The sequence below is a fragment of the Microtus ochrogaster genome, chromosome 1 (assembly GCF_000317375.1).
Source record: "Microtus ochrogaster isolate Prairie Vole_2 chromosome 1, MicOch1.0, whole genome shotgun sequence".
Taxonomy (NCBI): Eukaryota; Metazoa; Chordata; class Mammalia; order Rodentia; family Cricetidae; genus Microtus; species Microtus ochrogaster.
The window spans coordinates 32002482-32023763 of NC_022009.1; the positions used below are offsets into that span (position 1 = coordinate 32002482).

A 21282-nucleotide genomic window follows, 5' to 3' on the forward strand; every position below is an offset into this window, starting at 1 on the left:
AATTAATCTCATTTTTTTCTTCTCCACTGGGTCTTCAGGTGTCTTAATCTTTCTTACTTAAGTGATGTCATTGAGTTTACACTGGCCTCAGATGGATAGGTGGGAGGCGGCTGTCCTTGTGGTTTCTTTTAAATTTGCCTGGAGTGGGTGTGTACCCTCCTCTCCTCTATTCCTTTCGCACTGCACTCGGAATTCTGTTAAGAGTTAGAACTAGATCAGAGATTTCTACGTCTTCAAAGCGCAGCTGGGAAAGGAAATGATACCAGGGGCGGGGGGGGGGCAGAAGTAAAGGAATAAAAACCAACTTTTCTGGCAACTTCAATAAATCCGGTAACTGAAGGTAAAAAATAGATTGTGAGGGCTGGGTCTGGTCCGGATGAAACGCTAGGCTCCTTCCCAATTCCTGAGTCTGGCTCGGAAAGAGCGCCACTGGCATCTTGCCACGCGAGTGCCCCTAGACAGCCACACGCCCACTGGAACTGCACGTGAACAAAGCTTTTGCCCGGAGAGCCACCGCCTGCGGTTTCTCAGTGCAATCTAGCTTCTATCCGGAGTGTAGGGTGAATACAGGGTTAAGCTAGTTCCCTCCTCGGCAGGAGGGAAAGGAGGGGGAGGGGAAACGAAGCATTCTGCCACGCAGGGTACCGTGCAGTTAGCTGTACAGTTGAAAGCGGTAGCCATCACTTGTGAGTTTGGCGTCATCCATTGTCACAACCTAGGAATGTGCGCTGGGAGATAACACCAAGTGCAGGGCCTCTCAAACACGCAGAGCTCGCTCTGCTTCCAGGTGCGCTCCTTTCTGGTCCTCCGTCTCGAGTTTCCAGCAGCTGGAGACAGCACGTCTGAAAGCGTCACGGCGTCCACGGAGCCTCAGGACCAGGGTGGAAGTTCTCAACAATGGGCAGGAGGGACCTCGGCGGCGACCCCTAAAACAATACCATGCCCGGGGAGTCCCTCTGCTGCCGCTGTGCCAGTTTCTTCCCTTTCCACCTCCCCGACCCAGTCGAATTCGGATGAGCTAAGGAGACAAGGCCACCAGGTAAAGGGGCTGCAAAGCCAGGTGAAGTTTCTAGTGGTTGCCCTAGCTTTTCTTAGGTGGGCACCACGCTATCTGGGAAAACTGATTGCTTTCCCTTTTTTGAACAAGTGGTGGTTGGTCATCGGGTGGGAGTTCTCAGTATTGTCTCTTTACATTACCAAAGAATATAGGCTTTTTTTCCCCTCTCTCTCTTTCTATCCCGACTTGGGGATGCTCTCAAGTCGAATCCACGTCCTCTACGGAGTTTTGTGAGTGAGTTGTGGGGTAAAAAAAACGCTCCCTTGCTGCCTGCCAGAAACATCGATCCTAAATGGAGTTTTCCAAATCCCCCATGCTTTTCGAACTCCAGCCTCCCATTTCCACTAGAATGATTCTCTTAAGTCCGGTAAGTAGCAACCTCCCCTACCGTCCGTGTTGAATCCCAGAAGTGTTATTTGTATCTGAAGCCTCTACCCGCCCTGTGCCCCAAATCCGGGATTAATTAGCTACTAAACAGAGGATGCTAGTTTGTTTTCTTTCCGATCGAGTGCGATTTTTCCAAACCAAGGAGCCTTCCTGCTCTGCTCCTGCACTGGGGACCGGCAGTTCCAGGGTTGGTGTAATTGCGCTTTCCTGACTCACCGGCGGGGGATGGAGAAGTCCCCCGGAACTCTATAATCACTTTCCCTGCGCCGCGTGCCTTGGACGCAGATCTGGGTCCTTCTATCCGCCCCCCCCCACCCCCGTGGCACTGAACGCAAGGCAGAACAGACGCCCAGGGCAGTAAGGGCAAGGACCCATGAAGCTGCCCTGGAGTCCCCACCAGACTAGGGACCTCCTGGAAAGATTCCTCTGCTAAGCTACCAGTCCAGGGTTCTTCCTGGAGCTTTCAGCGCCGCCGCGAATCACTTCTGTTTTGCAAACCCTCCACGATGAAGGGTCCGAGCTAGCTAAGGTCTCTGCACTAATCAGGGAAGGGAACATTTAGAAAAGAGCCTGTCTTGAAAGGACTGATTCTAAACTTGCTGTTTGGATAAATCATCTTGCCTGCTGGGGGGCTTGGGCAGGGGCAGTTGCTGCTGAAGGCTACCGCAATCGCGACTGTCGTCTTGGCGCTTCTCTTCAGAAGCTTCCAAGATGACTCTCACAATTTCTTCTGCTCAGATTAGAGTCTCCATTCGTGCCCCCATTCTCTCCCGGATATTTGTCAGTTACACATCGAGTTTGGAAAAAAAAAAAGACAGGCTATGCATATGTGTTTTCTAGTCGCCTTGGTATCTATAAAGGACAAGAGTGGCAAGCTCTCTTGTGCCTCAGCGGTGTGTGCCAATGTGTGTGAATGCATGTGTCGCGGTGCGTTTGGGTGGATCCTTGTGTGGCCTGGGAGACAAATCGGGCGTATCTCCAAGTCGTCTCACCAGGATTTAAGCGCTCAAATCCATGAAGGTAGCAGACACAACAGAGATGCAAGGAAATAAAAACAATTGGGGAAGTGGTGCCAAGTGACTCAGACTTTGAACTGAGGACAAGGAGTGCGGTCGCGCCTGGGGTTCGTCCGGAAATCATCTCCAGCGTGTTACAGGCAACGCCCTTGCCAAAGCCGTCAGCCCAGAACGCTGAGAAGATCCCGAGGGAGTTGGTCCAGGGCGAGCTTTCAACTTGCAAATTGCCTTTCCTGGGGCCCTACCCACAGCGCGCCTCACTGCAGCCTAATGCTCGGTGCGTGCTTGTTCTCCCTTTTCTGTTAGTTTTCTCCGGGTCTACAGACTAGTTAAAACACATCCCAACTGGCTGGAGACTTATGGGCAACAATGAATGGAAGAGCAAACCAGGCGACCATTCCTTTGCCAAAAAGAGGCGGGAAAAAAATAAAATAAAATGAAAGAGATATGTCTCAGCTTTCTTAGATTACTTTTTAACCTTTGCAAAGAGAATCCCAAGTGGGAAGGGTGTGCCAATTGGACATTTTAACCACGTAGCCTGTTTTCAGTCTTTGAAGCGGACCTTGTCGGTGGCTCATTGTAATTTCTAGAGACAGCTCATCTACTGATCATCACTCTTTCCAGGAGTAGCCAGGGTGACAGAGGAAAATGGATGTGTTTGTTTAAATACGACGCCAAACTCTAATTCCTCCAATTAAACTTTATGGAAGAAAGCTTGATGAGTAGACCTTTGATGGGCTGGGGGTGCGCACATCCCCAATGTTCCCTGCCAGTAAAATAACGCCATTTTGGTTGAGAGACTTGCTGTATTTTTACCCTCTAATGTTACATTTCGATCATTTCTGAGTCTAAGTAATAGCTCCTCTTGCGTGGACGTACATCGGGCGAACTACCGGGTGGTTTCTTCACCGTTCTGACGTTCTGAGAAACTGAGGGTAGGGAGGATGCCTGAGGCAGAGAGAGAGAGAGAGAGAGAGAGAGAGAGAGAGAGAGAGAGAGAGAGGAGAGAGAGAGAGAGGCGCTGTGCTAGGTCAAGTTGGCATTCCTGGGTTAGCCGGGTGCACGTAATTCTCTCCAGGGAGGACAGGGTTAAAAGCCCCATCTGACTTTGCCTCTTGGAAAGCTTAGGGTTGCAGCGGCTCCTCCCAAGCATTCTTTAAACCAGAGAAGTGGGAGGGACTCGGCTTGGGAGGGAGGAGAAGAGGGAGGCCAAGAAAGAGGGCTCGTAGAGGGGAGCGCGCCAGAGCACGAGGGACCGAGGGAGAGGAGGGGCGTGCAAGCTGCAAAGCCGACCCCGCGAATTCATTACAGTAAACATCTCCCGGGGGTGTCAGGAGGGTGGGGGTGGGGACCTCATCATCTACATTAGCGGACCCGGTCCGATCAAGGCAGCAGTGTGGCTGGAGCAGCCTCCAGACTCGCGCCCCGCAGACGCTGCACTTGGAGTCAGCCCCGCGCTCGCGCCCGCCCCCGCACAGCCCGAACTGCACGCCTTGCTGCGCGTGGTCCGCACATTCGCTGCGACCGAACGCCCGCCCAGTTCTCCCGCCGACTCCCGTGGTCATCGGTCTCGGAGAAGTCCCGAACTCGACCGGGACGCTCTCCACCGCCCTTCTAGTCCGCCCTACTTTATTCGGGGTACGAGGCGGAGGGGGGGGGAGACGGAAGAAGAGAGGAGAGGAAACCCGGAGCAGTGGCAGCCGGAGCCTAGATAAAGTGGCATGCTGGACCCCTGGAGGCGGAGGTGGCGGAGGACGGGGGAAGACGATGCCGCGGCTCCGTAGGGGACGTAGGCGACTACAGGCAAGGCGAGCAGGGCGCTTGGGCGCCGGCAAGCTGCCGGGAGGCGCGCAAGGCTCTGAGGCTCTGGCCTCAGCTTCCCGGAGCTCCGACACAGCCAGAGACGTAGCTGGATTGCAGCAGTCACCGCCGCCACCTGGAGGACCCAGCAAAAGTTTGGATCTGGGGGAGGGCATTGCGCTGAGCGGGATAACCCCCGGGGCTGGAGAGAGACCTGGAAAACCTGAGCAGGTAAATGCGCACCCTTAACCGTGTCCCTTCCCCCCGGGCTTTGGATCCTTTAGGTTTGACTCAAAGTAAGACTGGGGGCCAAGTTCAAGGTCCCAGAAATGGGTTTCCAGTGCTGGCGGTTCGACAGTCATGTTAGCTGGGGGTGGGAATGGGAGCCTGTGGCGGCGGGGGTGGGAGGTGTCTTGGTGTTTCTTCCTGCCAGATAGGCAGCTGTGTAAATCGACCCCCCACTCTCAGTGGAGGAGAACCCTGGGCCCCAGCTGGTGTCTGATTCTGTAGAGTTTGAAAATTTAGAAAGTGTATTCAAGGACTTTTAAGTGTGCCTGAATCCACAGAAATGATTGATGGATTTCATTCACCCCATTCTCTCATTCTCTCAGTCCTGTTTCATATAAAAAGAAAGGAAGCTTACTTTTGCTTGCCTGCTTCTCACAGCCTTCTCTGAATCTTAGATTTAAAGTGGGATATGAATATTAAAAGCAAAGTGGAAAACACATCTCTCCCCCGCCCGACCCTTTGACATCCTTGGAGTCTTCCCTAATTTCATTCATCTTCTGCTGTCATAAAATATGAACTATAAAAGTCACATTTTCATTGAAGGACAATATAAAAATTGGCTAATACGTTAGCCTTTGGAGGTCTAAATTTGATCAGTGTGTGTATAGTAGGGGAAAGAGAGGAGGGATGGATATGGATGTGCGTGGTATGTTCCACTGCCTGGGGTTAGTGATGTTGCAGAGAGCCCCCCCCCCCTTCTTTGGTTTGATGCTCAGTGATGTGGGTGAACTGAGAATGGCTTCATGTGGGCGAGGAGGCTAGAGTACCAGAGGGAAGACACTCACAGTTCTGAACAGCAGCTCCCCGCACTTCAGCTAATAAAACAGCTTCTGCTTGCTCCCAGGGCAGAAAAGATTCAGCAGCACCACCCCTTAAGACACTATAGAGTTTTGAAGCAGCTCCTGGAGGCCCTGGTATCATTTTTATTATGATGATCACTATTAATTCTGCTGGAACCTCCTAGGACATTCTCTGAATGAAAATCATCTCTCTGAGAGCTTGTGATTAGTTCTAATAGAGGGACTCTCCCGTTAAGCTAACAGTAAACTAATCAAGTAAATGCAAGGCGAAAATCCCTGTAAATGCAGGCAAATGCTTCTCCAGGGGTGCAAGGTGCCTATCAGATTTCTTTGCATGCTGTGTCTGCTGTGCATTGCCTCTTGTAAATGGGAGCCTTTGCTCCCTATTCAGCTGGGAGGCTACTTAAATCACACAGGGCTCCAGTGAGCTTCAGAGCATGTCCACTCGTTTACAGGATTATTGCTAAATTTATTATGCCTAACTTCCCCCCAGTCCAAAGCTAATATATGAAGGATGGCTTCCGTATCAGAGTGGGATCCTTTCTAGTCCTACCTGCTATGACCTTATTAAATAAGCCAAGAAGCATCTCCCCCAAAATTGGGAGATAAATAGGATGCCAGGTTGGCATTTATCCAGTACTTTATTTGATTGTTGCCGTATGGATATGCATTTTCAGGTCAGAATCTGAAATGCTGGAACTGGATTATGTCTTTTAAATCATCAAGGATATTTACCAGATACATGTGGTTTGGCTGACCACCATATTAGAGAGGAATCAATCTTTGGGGAATATGTGCACCAAGGAATGTTGCCCGTTTGCCTGTTTTACCTGTTTTATTGCCCCTGAATGTGTACAACTTTTCTTCCCTTGTCTCCTCATTTTTTTTTTTTCCAGAAGCCTAAGGAAATAAAAACAGGCTAGGGCAAAACCCTTAAGGATCTTTACTAATGACTGCTGATGGTACAGTACCACATTGTCATGTCAAGTTGCAAATATCTTTGACTGGAGAAAGTTGGGAAACGTGGTTCCAAACATTATTCCATGTGTTGGATAGTTGAAACACAGAATTGTAAAGAAAGAGTTGGACCAACAATACTATTGTAGACCTATTATAGACTTAGCACAGAATGAATGCTAGACTTTTTGTGTTCTTTCTTTCCATTTCTTTTTGTTTGTTTGTTTTTGGTACCTACTTAGGTAGTTTCACTATAGTTTTACGTTCTAGGGGATGCTATAAAGAAAATAAATTATGCCATGCTGGCCTACTCTGGGGTTCCCAGAGCAGCCGTGTTCTTTTCCTGTATGCAAGTTTTGAGATGATGTGATCATATCTGAGTTTGAACGGCTGGTTCTCATTTGAACCTTCTCTGATGCACTTTACGTTTATTCTGGCCTGCTGGATAGCTTGACTTAGGATTTAGACCAATTTTCCTAAAGCAGCGATTAAGTTTCCCTGTTTGAAGCTGTGGTTTCAAGTACATCCACAACCAGAGTATTCTGTAGAGGCTCAGCTGGAGCATCTAATCTGGTTTGACTCTTCAGCTCTACACTTTTGCAAGGAAGAATGGCTCCTCCTGTGATCAGCAGGACCTTAGGTTCAAAAGAAATAAATAAATAGAAAGCGTGAGGGCGCTCAGAGATTTTGTTGTCTGTTTAGAATATTCCAGTAAGGTGAAGGTGATGAACATTGATTCTGTTTGGTTCATGCTTTTCTGGATAATCATCTTTTGGTATATTTAATTTTAATTCAAGTTCCCCTTCTCTCCCGTACACACTGGATTGCTTTAATAACTTTGTGGTTTCTGCTACACTGATTCAAATTCAGTCCATTAGTGACCTCTATCTGTGAGAAGTGAATACTCATTGTTTTTCTTTCTTCTCATCAGCATCTGCAGACAGATGATGTGTGTCTGGGGACCTACCAACTCCATAGATCTTTCTGAATATTTCATTTTTTTTTCTGATTTGATTTTTCTAATACAGAGTTCAGTGCAGATAATGATATTTAATAACAGTAATAAAATGTTATCAGGGAACAGTACTACTAAATGGTTTTTCCATAAAGCATCGACAATATGATCAACATAAATTAAATCCCAACAATGTATACTGTCTGAAAGAATTGCATACTCAAGGCGACTGTTATGTTGAGGCTCACAATGCTGCTGAATGTCTGTGAAATTTTATTGCCCCTAAGTGCTTACATAACAAGGGAAACTTGAGACAAGCCCAAAACATATATGTGGTAACTGGACTTCTTACTTGCAGTATGCATGCATCTTTAAATTCAGCTTGGCTTCTGCTGTGAACTTAGGTGCAGATGAGGGACTGACTAGGTGGAGTACAAAAAGGATATATAGAAACAAATGGTCTTTTAAAGAGACTCGAAAAGCCTGACTCTTAATGCAGCTGTATCTCTGGGGCTTTTCGAATAGAAGCTCAAATTTTAGTTGATTATTCAAAATGTTAATTGAAGTCAAAGTTTGCTGCACTTCTTAACTTTGGTGGATATCGTTATTTGGCATTTTCCACATGTTCTTCATGTAGTGGTGTTTGGGATTTGGAGCTTTTAGGATTTTTTATTTCTTTTCCCTTGGACAGGTTTTATACAAGAGACATTTTTAAAGGCCAATTATTGTTATTATTGAAGTTAAACAACCATTATAGTATCCGCATGGGCTTCCTTTCTTATTGTTCCTGCCCTCCTTTATTTGCTTTTGTGAAATCGTATTTTTCCTCTACAACTCCATGTTGAGGGTAGGAGCAGTATTATCAGTACGATGTGACCTTCTTTAATAAAAACTAATCTTCAAGTTTATAAATAAAGTACACACACATACACACCTCAATAGCTATTTTTAGACATTATTTTCAAGGGTCTAAGTATGTTTCTCTTTTAAGGGCTATGACACTAATATTGTAATAGGAATACCCTGTGTTTTGATGAATACAGAGGCTTATTTCAGTCTCTTGAAACAGTAAAACACTGTGTTAGCAAAATAACCAGTGGTATTTTGAGTACATGGTCAAAATCTGTTAGAACCTTCATGTTTCTTTCGCTTTTCTTTCTTTCCCTTCTTTTTCTCCCCCCTACCCTTTGGTGAATTTCACATCTACTGGTCTTTCTGGTTTCCTTTGTTTCTTTCTACTGTGGCTCTTTGAAGTCCTTCAAAATTAAACAGTAGCTACTTTTTAGGGAAATTCATCATGGTATGTTCTGGATTCCAGGAGAGTTAATGACGCAGAAAAAGTCCTGTAAAACATCTTTGTAAAAGAAGTCCTTCTCTTGAAGGCTTCCTACTTACTGGCCTCCTGTACCATTTGCAGTGAATTGGAACTCCGTTATTTATTTTTCAAATACCACCTCTAACTTAATTTAATGTGGGATGTGTTTCTGCAGAAGTGTGCATTGCCCTGTGTGTCCCGAGTCCCTTCAACAAAGCGGTATCATTGTTACCAAACTGCAATAAGGGAAGGTCACAGAAAATCTTCTGGTATAATTGAGGAAGTCAGAAGGCCTCATTCACAATTCTCAAATGCTGGTCAGTTACTCTGCTGATATTTAATAAGGACATACATTTTTCCCCCCCAGCAGCTCAGTGGTTAAAGACTTCAATCATTTTTGGAAGTATTCACAAAATAAGACTTTGGAGCTGCAAACATTTCCTTGATGCAAACATTTCTCATTTTCTTCTCATGTTGATTTTAGAAGAATGTGCAAGAAATTTGAAAGCGGCCTTCTGTTGACCTAAGTTTATGTAAGTTTATAGGTCCTTTTGCTCATTTCAATCTTATTGTTACATTTCAGTTCTTTTAATCCAGGCTTTCATAAAGATAGAAGAACTTTCCATGTGAACTGTTGAAGAACCTGCAAGGTTTTGGAGTTAAGCCTACTGAAAAATAGGAAGTCTCAAAGTCATAGATGCCAGTGGTCACTGAGACCACCTTTTCGGGGAGTGAAAGAGCTCCTGTGTAGACTCACGAATACACTGCTCGCCAGAGTCCACACAGGTCACATGGCCAAGTGGAAAGCATTAGATACATATTAGTCCTGAAATAGGTTCACATGTTGGTGTCACTCTTATCCCCAGCAGGTTGTGGGTGTCACTTTCATGAGACTCTAGTGTCAAGACAACCTTTGTGAGAGATTCCTATCCTACTTTGCTCCCCAGCTTGGACGCAGATGCTTGGGTAAAGGAATTGTGAAGGAGTTCTAGTACTCAATGATGTGTAGGACAAAGGGGGAGCGAGGGAAGAATGCTTGGATGAACATTGCCCTCTATGACTGTACTCGAAATTTCAGTTTTTTTCTTCTTCCCTTGTGGTCCAACTTCTATGTAAGTGACATTCTGAAGCTAAGGGATACTGGGCTCTGTACAGATTCATTTAATTCATTTTAAATCTTAAATAAGCAGATGCAGAAATCTCCAAATATAGATCAAAATTTTTATTCTTTATAGAACCAACAAAATTGATCAGAATTTGTTTTTTTTTTAAATACAAAAATCTTCATGACAGTCTTTGATATATTTGTATTTTAAACATTTGCATTTTGCTACCCCTTTTCTACTTTTGTACAAGATTACAAGTTTTTCTCCGCTGAATATTTTTGTGGTGTAGGCATTTGGCTTTTCAACCACGACAGGGCATGAGAAATGACATTTATCTATTTATTTTTTTGAGGAAAGAAAAATACAGCATGCATTCTTCTGTCAGTATATTCCTTCCTATATTTGACCTTGTAGGATTTGCTTAATCTCCTGGAGACTTAATTTCCTCTTTGCAGAGTTCAACAGAGTTGTTGAGAGGTCAAATAAGATTAATGTGTGTGGAATGCCTTGATAACAATACAGTGTTATATTCTCATAAAGAGGCATTATTCACGTCGATAACATTTATCACTGCATGTCTGTCTTATGTTGGGATAGGCTAGGTTCTGTCTAATTAACAGGTTAACCAAGAGGTTCCCCTGCCCTTTAATGAGCCTTAGCTCTTCTGTGTGTGGTTTCACCTAACTTGTGAATTTTTTTTAACCCATGTATCTCTTTTTTTTTTCTTCTTCAATTCATTTGGTGATTCCTTTGGTGAGCTTCATTGTTTTGATGAAGTTCCTTTCAAGCCCTAGGAAGGGTGAGGTGAGATGAGTTCAAGGAGTAGCCTTTCCTTCCCCTGAGCTACTGAAGAACTGACTGAGGCTAAATTGATCATGGATGGATTCTATTACAAATCTTTATTGGAAGAAGCTGCACATTCCCTTGAAATTAAATTGCTTCTGTTTCTGACCAAGTTTAAACTGTATGTGAGTTACTTCACTCGAAAACAACAGCAGCAACAAAAACAATTATGACACATTGTTAATAAAACATTTGTCTTGTAAAAGAAGACTGTCATTTTAGTTCTTTGGTTGAAAAACAATTCCTTCACTATTAGTGAACTGATTTGCTGTGAAGGAAGCAAATATTACAAAACTTTCTGGTGTTAGTGTTACTGACTTTTAGTGACCCAGTTTTTTACGGCTTATGTCTGTGCAGTTGTTCTATGTTAAACAGCTGTTTCCACCTTTATTGCTCTTTGCTAATTTGTTCACATGCAGGCCTTTGTGAAGGTTAATTCTGAGTGTTTGATGACCCATGATCCAAAGTTTTACAGGCATAATACATTTATGAAATATACAATGAGATGGGGATTCTTGGTTAGAGCAAATATTTTAACCAGTGATTCTAAATTCTTTCTGATTTCTAATTTGTTAGCTTTCCAAGTTCTAAATCTTTGTCTTACTTTTTGTTTTATTTATTTCTCTGTTTAAACTTTTTATATTTTTTTGAGATTACTGAAGTAGGGGTTCTCACTGTTTAACCGTGGCTGTCTGAGAACTCACTCTGTAGACCAAGTTGGTCTTGAACTCGCATAGATCTGCCTGTCTTTGCTTCCAAGTGCTGCTAAGTCTTCCTTAATTTTTGTATTTTATAGTACCTCATAAAGATCATGATCATAGCTTGTTCGACAAAATGGATCAAAGTATTTTTGGTTATGGACTTGCTAAATAATAAGATTTTAAGAAAGAAAAGCAGTTTTCTACTGCTTAAAGTTTAAATAATCAAATGAAAAGACCTCATATGTATCAGTGTGGGGAGTTAGTATGTTAGTGTGTAACCTTGCTGTGTATAAATATAATCTTAAATCTTGGGAGACTGGAGAGGAAGTACTAAGCTGTTGTTAATTTAGCTATTGTTTTCTTGAGATGATAAAATAAAAAGAAGATAAAAAACTCACTAAAAGTTTTGTCTTTTCCCCATATTTTCTTTCTTTCTTTTCTTAATTACACTTCTTCCCTTCCCTTTCTGCATTCTGAACCCTCTCCTACACCCCACCTTGCAGTCTTTCAAATTCAGGCTTTCCTTATATTACTGCTGCATATATGTATTGTTTATGTCTATACCCATATATTCTCAAACATAACCTGCTCAGTGTGAACAACGAACAATTTGCATACTCTCAAGTATGTTCTCAGGACTGATTATTTATATCAGACAGCCAACTGGTGTGATCTTCTCTGGAGAAGTCTCTTTGTCCCACTCGGCATTCCTTGGGTGCCTGTAGTTCTTTAATTGGAGATTTTTTCTTTTCCATGTAGGTTGAAGGAAACAGTTTGTGAAGAAAAATACCAACTGCCACGAGCATATCTGTCTCTTGTGAAGGAGACTATGATTCTTTAGAAGCAGAAGGTATACTACAGATTGTGAAGAGATCTTATTTATTCATTCAGAAGACGATCTTTAGCGCTTGCCATGGGCCAGGCTCACAAGGCAGGCATAAACAACCGGTATGACTGGGGAGTCAAGATTTAAGTAGTCAATGAGTCCTATGCTGAGACTCCAAGCTGGTGGCAGGAGAGGGTGGTGCAAAGCCTGGTTGCATCAGTAGTTTATGCATGGCTGAAGACATTGTTGTCAGCCTGAGTAAGTGAGCCAGGAATATGCAATGAAAGGAACTCTGCTTTCAGACAGGGATAACTTTAGGTCCTAATGTTGGCTCTTCTGCTTGTTAATTTGGTGAAATGTGTCAATTTTAAAAAGGTTTCTCAGTCTTTGGTTAAGTAGAAAATGGGAAGGCTGGGCATGTATCTTTGTGAGAAACTACTTAGTATTTAAAAGGCTCTGCTGTCTGTTTCCAGCTGAAGAAAGACTGGGAAAGGAGCAAGATGCATGCAGTGAAACGAGAAAGGAAATAAAATTTTATACAGTAACAAAAGTTCAGCCAGTACAAAGTGGAATAAGAAGATGGTTTCCAATGGGGCTGGGAAAGAAAGAGAAACAGAATGAAGAATTTCTCTCAAGTTGGGAAATCAGACAGTTACACCAATGAGTTCATTGAAAGCACCAATTTTTGATTAACAGTTTTGCACCTAGAAGTATATCCTTATACCCTTTGCCAGTGTTTGAAAGAAACCCAGGTTCTAGACTGGGACACAGAGCACAGTGAGCTGTGGTGATGATGTCTTTGCCAAGGTACAATGACTTTTATCAAAATGAATTTTAAGTATTTGGCTTGACCAATTCACTTCACCCATGACCCTTGACAGGCGCATGGAATACTCCACTTTACTGTAGAAAATTAACACTATAATAATTGTTGTAATTTCTTCATATTTTTTCTCTCCATGTGCAATGATTATATCATAATTGTCATGGTTCATTTTTATTGTTAGCTCAGTGCAACCTAGCTGCAAAGAGGGAACATCAACCAAAGAATCACCTCATTCAGACGAGTCTGTGGCCATCACTGTGAGAGACTGTCTTGATTGATAATTTATGTGCGAGGGGCTATCCCACTGTAGACTGCAACATCATTAGCCAAGCAAATTAAGCTGTGTGAAAATTTCCCTGAGTGCGTCAGCTCCTTCCTTGACTTCCCTCAGTGTTGGAATGTGATCTGGAAGTGCAAGCAAGTGAAATGAAGCCTTTCCTCCCCCAAGTTGCTTTTGGTCAACAGAAAACAAACTAGAACCCTTATGTAATTAATGATGGGCATTGGATGTGGGATGGTGCTGTTGGGCTATCATTTCAGGGTGAAACCATTTCTCTAAAAAGCAGTTTCAATTAATTTAAAAGTAGGGCTTTGCACAGCTTCCATAACAGGCTTCTCAACAAATATAGTCCTCAGATACACTGTTCAAAATTAATTTTAATTATCATTATAGTCACATATATATGCAGAAAATATTATATATTGTTATGTATATATATATATAGATAGTAACAGACCAAAATGCAGAAATTAGTATAAATTCATATGCTGTATATAGTATATATGAAAATTGCTTATTTTTAACGTTATGAGTGTATAAATGTATTGATTTATAAAAGTGATCTTTAACAGAACGTTAGGTAGGCCCAAGCCATCAAGTAGGGAAGTAGTAACTTTTCGTTTTAAGATCATATAATATATAATGTAGCACAAATGTAATTAATGAAATTGGTGCAGTGGGCAGCAGGCAGCAGAGTAGTCTTTGTAAGCTGCTGATTTATTTTTAAGTAGCTTCTAAGCTACAATTCAACCCAACATAAAACAATAAAAGCCTGTTTTGCTACTTTAGAACATGTAAGGGAGATTAAAATTCTTTGGAAAGTGATTTTTTTTTGAAAAATATTTTTCTTTTTACCCAAATAGGTAAGAAACAAGTTCAGTAGTGCTGACAGCAATGGAATTTAAAACTTCAGTCTAATAATCTCAGGCTCCAAGGAATGCCAGGCAGACTTCCGCTGGAGTCAGGAGCTTATAAATGAGGACTGGACAAAGACTGAATCTTATCCATGTGCTATGCACCATGCTATGTTTTGCTCAGGGCATTTGGGATAAAAGTTCATGCAGGATGTTGTCCTTGCTCACACAATGGAAACAGATTAACCCACAGCTGAATTAAGTGAAGACACTGGATAAAAATGCATTGGATATTGTGTTTTAGTAGAACCTGGGATTATGGGCTCTTAAGAACTCCTTAATTTTAACTGTGAGATTTCATTCTATCTAACCTCAGTATTTTGTAGATATATGATAGTCTAGTTGAGAACCACAGGAATTTCTGTGTGTGTGTGTGTGTGTGTGTGTGTGTGTGCATTTCCCACTTAAGAATACTGTTCCATAGTCTTTTATTTTTCAGATATCCGGGTTGACTTCACTCTTGGAAGCAGCAGTGTCCTGTGTTTGTTTTTTTTTTTTTCTTTCTTTCTTTCTTTCTTTCTTTCTTTCTTTCTTTCTTTCTATCGGTACCTGCTCTCCCAGCTCCCTGGAATTTTCATCCTGTTTTTATTATTCTCAGAATTAATTTACTAAACCATCAAAGAAGCCAAAAGATATAGTTGCATCATATTCTTCATCACCTCACGAGTTTCCTGGGTTCTCTGTCCTTCTAGACAAAGCCTGTCCAAATATGTTGGTCTGTCTTGCAAGATCCCTGATTTTCCAGATCTAAAACCAAGCTCTCATTTATTCTCAAACACCCATCTCGTGTATTTAAGTTAAGAAAAAATCAACCTTTCCCATGTATCTTTCATGCAGAACATTAACCAATTGTTCTTCTTTTAGTCAACTTTTCCTGTTAAAGTCACTGGGATGTAAGCTTGTTGTTTTCCAAGTATCATTTAAAACTTGGGCGCCTGCTGGTTCATCTTCTATTTTAATGTGTTTTCGCTCATGTCTGTGTCCAGATCTTTGACTCAGTCATTCTTCCTTTCCAGTGATAATGAAAATGCCTGGTGCAGCAAATTCTGCATCCATGTAATTAAACGAGTTCATTTGTAACCTCCTGAGCTGATCATGAATGACAAGCTCTTCATATGGTAGCAGAGAAGGGCTGTTTGTCAGAAGCACATTTTACTCCCTACACGGGTTGCCTAATGGAAAGAAATATAGCCCCCGCCTTTTGGACTTGCTCTAAGCAGGTTTTACAAGCAAACGCCTGCTGGGTAACCAAACCCTGATCAGCATCAGGCTATCCAACCCACACGTGAGGTAATTCAGATACCACATAGCTAGCACGTATCTGTTTAAAGAGATAATTTTGTCTCATGATATGTCTTTCCTGATGCCAAATGAAACTGTTGAATGGGTGCTCATATTAGATGTGTATTTTCACATGGGATAAAGTTAATAGTTCACTGAAATTACCTTTGTGGACCTGTCTTGGCAGCATTAAAGAGAATAAAACAAAGCACATTTGAGGGTTTGTACATTTTCTCTCCTTTTATAATTTTTGTTTTTTGATTTTATTTTATGTATTCTTTCTTAGGCATAGTCTTTTTTGACAGCATTCTCTGAGAGGTAAGGGCTTTCCAGAGAGGGCAAAAGAAGACTAGAAATGACAACTTCTTTATCACTCTTTCTCCACATAACAGGGTCTGCTTAGTGTATTGGATTTTCATGTTGAGTGCAGCAAAGGACATGCAAAGGTTATCATGAGTTCCAAACATGTGTAGCATAAGTTGATTGACTAGTTAACCGTGACAATGACAGTGGGTAAATCATACATCGTTTTGTTGTTGCTGTTGTTGGCCAAAAGACAATTCTAACTGTGCTCTTCTGATTTCACGGTGGGTGATGAATAGGTGGTTAGAGACGGCTTGCTTGGAAGTGCTGTGTCTATGGTTGCACCTGTTTTTCAGAAAAAAAAAAAACAAACAAAGCAGAGGCAGAAAAGTATGGAAAAATGAGGCATATATTTTGATATTCACCTTTTAAGGTTCCCTTAGCATTGCATATATATTGTCCTTTCTTTCACACCCTAAGATTGTTTTCCACAAGGTCAAGGCATTTCACACAGCAGACTAATGGCATCTCACATCTTCAGTTCTAATCTTTGGGATTCTATGAAGCAGTAATGTCTCCCTATTGTTGAGCTGCAAAGGGTGTTAGAGAGGCCACAGTCTCATCCAGAGGATCAATAACCACAACACCACCATTAAAGGTTAGTGATAATGCTATCCATCATAGAGTTATTCTTTTAGAAGGCTGCTTATTCAATTCATACATGATACCACATTAAATTCTTTACAAAGCATCTGTGAAGTACCTTATTCTGATTGATACTGTAAAGGCTCTGCTTTGCACATAGAACAAATGATAGGGTTGTGTAGTTTCCTTACCTTACCTTATAATTATTAATATTTTTGTTTATACAGTGGAACCACCTAAGGCATTGTGATAGAATCCTTGCCATTGTTGTCAGTGAAGAAAATGATTCTTGGATCATTTAATATAATTCAGTGAAATGGGAATAGCGGAAGTGTCATTCATTTGTAATTAAAGCTTAACAAGGTTTAGCAACATTTTTGACAGGAGTGCGAGTCTGCAGATAAAAACTAGAGGTGGAGGGTTAGGTTTAAACATAGAGGAGTCTCTCATTTCTTTTTCCCTTGCCTGCTTATCAGCATTGCTAATAAATAGTTAAATGAATTGATTTGAGATTCACCTCTTTTCCCTGTGGAGGTGATAATGGGCAATGAAGTGACCAGAGGGCAGATAACAACATAAAGTATATAGCTGGAGAGAGCCTGGAATAATGGAGAATTGACTGGGTTATAAATAGGTCAGATCTGCTCCTTTTCTCAATCTATGTAATTGCTCGGGTGGTAGACTTTTATTGAGTGAAAAAATGACCCAGGGACGGACTAGGAAAGACTTATTCTCTGTTGATGACTTGAGAATAAGCAAAGTCTAAGCTTTCAAATCTCCTGTCTGTTACATTCTTTTGGCCATCCTCCCCTCTTCTTGACTTTCTGCCAGTGGTGTTTATTTCTGCATAAGTAAAATTTGTAATTTTTTTTTTAAATTTCAGAGTTAGAATTGAGATCCCCCAATTACATGTTCATTATATTTGCACGTAAGCACTTTTAAGGCTGTTGAAACCAAGGGTTCTGTTTATCATTCCTTTCCCTTCCCTTACGGCAGTAGGCTGCAGCTTCTGTTATTCCTGCACACATTTGTCACCCTACCCCATTAGCTGCAGTGAGTCATGAGGCCACTGCAGATTATTTCTGACCTGGGTCAGTCTAGATGAGCTCACTTCTAGGCTTGTCTGACAGAATTCGATACCCAGGTGTGGGAAAAGTTTGGAGAGCATCCTTACAGCTACCCAACTCTGTAACTCCTTGGAAACGATAGCTCATTTTAGAATTCTGTAAATGTTTTAGTGTTCCTTATCTCGGACGCTGCACTGAAGGGGATATAAACTTTGGTTACCCTGGTTTTATAATTAGAAAGGATAAAGTCCATTTCAACACGACCCATCACTGACTACTGACAATTCTTCTGAGAATGGCTGGCCAGCTTTTTTCTCTGCACCACAAGTGTCCATAGGTTGGCCTAGGGTATGGGGTCTCTCTTCCCTCTTATTGCTGAACTTATCTAAACTTTTAAGATTTCAGTGTCAGGATGTTTTAGGTTAACTAATCATTATTGGCATAGTTCCACTCATGCTCGATTCACAGATATTTTTTTTCTTCTTTCTTTCTTTCTTTCTTTCTTTCTTTCTTTCTTTCTTTCTTTCTTTCTTTCTTCCTTTCTTCCTTCCTTCCTTTCTTTCTTTCTTTTTTGTTTGTTTATCGTGGCAGGTTTCTCTGTAGTTTTGGAGCCTGACCTGGAACTAGCTCTTGTTGGGCAAGCTGGCCTTGAACACACAGTGAAACGCCTGTCTCTGCCTCCTGAGTGCTGGGATTAAAGGCATGCCCCACCTCTCATAGATTTGCAGATATCTTATGAAAAATTGATGCTGCTTATAGAGGACCACGGCTTTGAGTCATCTGTTCTTGTTGTTTTTTGAGACCAGTTTCAGTCTGCAGCTCAGGTATGCCTCAAACACTTGAGCCTATGTGTTAGCTTCCCCGGTGCTGAAGTACAAGGGTTCACTCCAGTGGCTGGCTGACACTGAATAACTGCTACAATTCGTCCTCATTTGTCTCCACTCCTCCCATCTTTAGTTTCTTGCATTATGAAGGAATTCTTTCCTTAGTACCCTTAGCAGAGATTTAAAATTGTGACCAGGATAGTGAATTCCACTTAGTCCCTCCTTTTATGAATTCTTCACAATCCTCAAGGGCAGTTACGTGATTTCTACTCTTCCTGATAATTACACTTCACATTGTGGAGTTCAGGCTGATTTCCAGGGTGTGAAACTAAATTTTTTATTCCCAAAGTCTTCTCTGGTCTTTCAAGGACACTTATTCTTCTCCTTTTCTTAACTAAATTAAGGATAGGCTTATACTTATTTTTCTGGTAGTCTCAGTGTGGGTATAAAGTGCTCCCAAATGCTCTGTTTCTACTCTCTGACTGTGAACTCACTCAGAGCAAATGTTACTTGCAAAAATGAGGAGCTGAACACTCAGGTGTCTATCTCTCTACCTCTGAAACTTAAGTGTTGCTACAGGCTGAACCCATCTTTAGCGATACTTGCTCCAGTGAGGTTTTCATTGCTGAACATACTAGTATTTACGAAGCTTGTACAAACAACGCTGATGTACAAAGGTTTTAAATGATCTAATAGAAGAAGCTTCCTTTGTTCTCTCTGTGGAGTACTTTTCAAAGCAGTGTGGCCTCTTGCTGTGAAAACAGGAAGGCAGAGCATTCCAACAGCATCATGAGTCCTCTGTTTATATCTGTCGAACCTGTACTCTTTCCAGGCCTCCAGGCAAAGGCAAATGGGAGTAATCAGAGACATTAGAACTTGATTACGTTGAATTGGATTCTTAAAACTGGAGCTTGATAGCCCAAATTAGTGGTGTGGTAGTTTATTGTGAAAGAAATACTTGTGATATTGCAAAACCATAGACTCCAGCTTGCCAGAATCCTTGCTGGAATTCAAAATGGTATTTTGCAAAATACAATAATCGTATGTTTTTTAATCATATTTTGATTATCTCCATATTATACAGGGAACACATCTTAGGGTGGAGAAGGAGGAAGACTAGAGTTGCTTGCATTTACATAGAATAGATTTGAACCCTGGTTCGGCCTCAGCCTGTTAGCATGCTTCTTTCCCTTTATATCTGTTTTCACACTTTTTAATTAGAGGACCATTTTGATTGACAGCTTATGTGGTACTGGCATCTATCATAACTACCAGGAACAAAGTCCTTTCTTGTCTACCAACCAACTTGACACAGGATATTTGGCTTTTAAGTCACTGTTTTCTCCTGCATAGGTAAGAACATTCTGCAAGGTGGTTACTGGTGCCCCCAAGGAACCTTCTGTCTGGCCACCATGCACTTCTCTATAACAATATTTATTTCTGAGGTCCAGAGGAAGGTAAGATACTCTGGAAATAGTTACTGCTCTCGCTCAGTGAGGATCCTTTTGCTCGTAAAATCAATTCTCTTTTGGAGAACAAAATGAAAAAATAAAAGAAAGAAGAAAGGAAGGAGAAAGAAAATGGAAAGAAAGATAAAAGAAAGAGAAATCTTTCCAGCAGTCTCATCATTTAACAGACAGTGGATAATGGGGTTTGATAGAAAGGAATTACCCAAACAAAGCGTTCTTCAAAGTAACTGGCTGTAGAGGAAGGCTGCTGATAACAGGAGAAAAGGGAGTTTTTCTGCTAAATTTCATCTTGTCACTATAAATGAGCCAGGACAGGATTCCGGACTCATGGGGGCAATGCTGTGAATGTTTCCACTAGGTGCAGTTCTCACGTAAGAGTGTCTGAGGTGAACATATATTTTAGAGAACCCCAGGGAAGGAGTGACTGTTAGGAGACAGACAGAAGAACAAACGAGAGAGAGTGGTTGCAAAAAGAAAGGCAGAAATAAGCAATAAATAATAAATTGGTAAATCATTTGAATAAATTCTCTATCACATTATGACATGGGATATGTTTCATTTTGCCCAATATGTAAGATAAATATGATTATAGTTTGCCTATGAGTGCTTTTGCTTTTCTGCATGATATTAATATCATCTGAAACTATATGAAATTTTTGTTTCCAAATTCCTTAGTAATGCAAAATTATGTTAGGTTTTTGTCTTTTTCACTGGTTGGGAAAAAATGTGGTCTGTATTCCTTTCTTCTTGAAAATGATTTATTGCTTTTTAATGTATGTATGGGTTTACCTGCATGTATGTATGCGGGATTACCTGCATGTATGTATGTATGTATGGACATCACATGTGTGCATTTCCCATAGAGGCCAAAAGAGAACCTGGGATTTCCTGGAAGTGAAGTTATGCATAGGAACAAGTTCTTGTGTAGATGTTGGACCATAACCAGGGTCTTTTGTAATATCAGCAAGTGCTCTTAGCCACTGAGCTGTCACTCTAGCCCAATGTTATTTTCTTTTCTTTTTTACGAAAACATAAAGGTTTACCCATAATCTGTAAACTCAATGTTAGACATAAATACAGTGATTTATAGAACATGTTTGTGACCCAAGGGAAAAGAATGCTCGATATTTCTTGTGTGGGAGGATTCATCTCCCATAACACACTTTGGAGATCTGGAAGTGGTATCCTGAGAAACATCAAGCATTCCCCATATCAGAGATTTTAAGAACATGAGGTGTCATTTAAATAATTTAGTATCAATTCAGTCACCTTTTGACAAGTGTGCAAACAAGTTGACCACTATTGTCCTATCTAGCTCTGTGCTTTGAGATTTCTAAATCATTAATGGAATTTCTCTGAATATAGCATATAAATTCCTGAAATAAATTGTTATTCAAATAACTCTTCCTTGTGCCCAGGAGAGACTTCTAAATAATTAACTATAGTGATGTCTTCAGATTCTTTTGACTGGTTGATTGGATACATGATGGAGGAGGGTCATCTTTCTATCTGTTGTTTCATTGGTTAAGTAATAAAGAAACTGCTTGGCCTCTGATAGGACAGAAAATTAGGTAGGCGGAGTAGACAGAACAGAATGCTGGGAAAAAGAAGCTGAGTCAGGT

General features: G+C 41.5%; 1 protein-coding gene across 2 annotated transcripts in view; it reads left to right on the plus strand.

Moving 5' to 3' along the window:
* Positions 1-657: 657 nt before the first annotated feature.
* Positions 658-21282, plus strand: part of Flrt2 (fibronectin leucine rich transmembrane protein 2) — a 91582-nt gene continuing 70957 nt past the window's right edge. The window contains exon 1 of one of the 2 annotated variants that reach the window (XM_026780547.1): positions 658-1039. The gene's annotated coding sequence lies outside the window, so the exon portion shown is untranslated. Of the gene's footprint in view, positions 1040-3848; positions 4492-21282 lie in introns of those variants that run through there. The other variant, XM_005343423.3, reaches the window with a different exon arrangement.